This window comes from Arvicanthis niloticus, chromosome X, assembly GCF_011762505.2.
Source record: "Arvicanthis niloticus isolate mArvNil1 chromosome X, mArvNil1.pat.X, whole genome shotgun sequence".
NCBI classification, from domain to species: Eukaryota; Metazoa; Chordata; class Mammalia; order Rodentia; family Muridae; genus Arvicanthis; species Arvicanthis niloticus.
The window spans coordinates 115661654-115663783 of record NC_047679.1 but is presented as its reverse complement, the minus strand read 5'-3'; the positions used below and the strand labels follow the sequence as shown (position 1 = coordinate 115663783).

The window sequence follows — 2130 nt, the reverse complement described above, 5'->3', positions numbered from 1 at the left end:
AGCAGGTTGCCTCGAAGAAGAGGTGCTAAAGATGCCATCCCTACAAGAATTTACACAGAGCACCCAGGGGGAACCTGCACTGGCTAGGATTTGACCTGTATGACTAGACTCCCAGGTTTCTTTTCAATATTAAGTTGCTGCAATCCTGCATTCTTTTATGGTCTAGTAATGTGTTTTCTTTCACTTTAAATTGCTTTTCAATTGCTTGGTTTTAGAAGCATTTTCCAATTTCTATAGGAAAAGATGACTTTTTCTACATCCCATACTTCAGCTCATATAAGATAGGGCTATAAATGAGCAGAGGTTACTGACTGACTAAAACCATGCTCATTTATCTTTAGCTTTGAAGCAAAGCAGAGAAAAAGGAGTAGCATTTTCTCTTCCATTATTGAATTCTTCCGGATTGGATAAATTGAAGTGGGCGGAGGTAACCTACAAATGCAGAATTCGGGGGGGAGGGGGTCACAAAGGCTTCATAAATAGCTAGTGATATCTTTGACTTTCCACATAAACCCTTTCCTGGGAGTTCATAAGACATTGGCTCACTAAAAGGATTTACCACCTTTGGAAACTTCTGACTTTAATTAGTAAGACCTACCAAAAAAAAAAAAATTACTGAGTTACATGAAAATGATTATTGGAAGCCCCAAAATGCCAAGCACAAGTGAAATTTTGTCAGTGTATAGTCTCAAAACTACGTGCTCAATGATAAAATGCATTTGTATTTTCTTTCTTCCTTGTGATGGCCTTGGGAGAAATACAGTTCTCTATGGGACACTCACATAGCTAAACTCCTGATTCCACTAGTACAGAATGGGCTGCTAAGACTCCAAACCAGCTGAGAACCTCACTAGAGAAGAGAAGCACCACAATGACCATCAATCTCCATTTCCACATATGCTGGAGAATATATAAAACTGCTTCACTGAAAACAAATGGAACAAAGTGAAAATGTGAATGTTGTACTGTTGTTCAATGTCTATGTCTTATGTCAGAGAAAAGTGCCTTCTTAAGAAAGCCTCAGATTGAGGGACTCTGCCTGTTGTGTGTGCTGGGATGACCTCAGTGTGTATGCTCTGACCACAATATATAGTTCTTTATTAATGTCTACATCATTAAAAATCTCTGACTTTTTTGCTTCTATGGGAGGCCTTCAGGCAGGCTGTCACTTGTGCTGCCTCCATGTCGCTAGTGATCCCTGAGAAGTCCCAGTTCATTTCAGAAGTACTCAACACCAACATCAATGAGTGGTAGAAAATAGCCTTTGCCATCACTACCATTAAAGGTATGGGGTGGGGATATGCTCTTGTGGTGCTGAGGAAAGCAGACATTGACCTCAACAAGAGGGCCAGAGAATTCTTGGAAGATGAGGTTGGAATGTGTGATCACTGTCATGCAGAATCCCTGAGACTACAAGATCTCAAACTGGCTCTTAAACAGACAGAGGGTGTGAGGGAGAGAAAGAACAAACAACAAGGTTCTGGCCAACAGTCTAGACAAGAAGCTGCGTAAGGACATGGAGTAGTTGAAGAAAATTACAGCCCACAGTGGGCTATGCCAGTTGTGAGGGCCTTCCTGTCCACAGTCAGCACACTAAGACCACTGGCCTCTAGGCTGTGCTCTGGGTGTATCCAAGAAGAAATGCATGTCTGGGCCTTTGCTGTTAATAAGTAGTTCATCTATGGAAAAAAGTCTTAATTTTTTAAAACTTCAGTAACTTCATAAACTTCAAAACACAAGTCATATAGATTTTGGGTCAAATCCCAAAATCACTCTTGTACAAGAATCAGGTGACTATTTGGGGAAAATATACTGGTGATAGGCTACTCTGTTCTTGAGATACACTTAGAGTTCATTGTTTTTGTCTAAGAGAGGATGCTTAAAAGAATGGTTATCTATGGAAATAATGAACTGAAATGGCATAGCTTTTTTTTTTTCATATAGCTTTTACAAAGAAGGTGGTATGTAGGACAGAACAAAAGCCTGCCACCTAACTGCCTGGAATTTTGAAGTTTTGCTGTATCCATTATTGAAGAATGACACCGCATGGAGAAGATAAAAACAGCAGCATAACACAACATGCAGAGATGACATTATCTTTTCAACTCGGTTTTGGAGAGAGGAGTTTAG

The 2130-nt window shown here is 40.0% G+C and overlaps 1 pseudogene; it reads left to right on the top strand.

Annotated features, from left to right (window-relative positions):
- Positions 1-1182: 1182 nt before the first annotated feature.
- On the top strand, positions 1183-1717 carry LOC117695158 (small ribosomal subunit protein uS13 pseudogene; annotated as a pseudogene).
- The last annotated feature ends 413 nt before the right edge of the window (positions 1718-2130 follow it).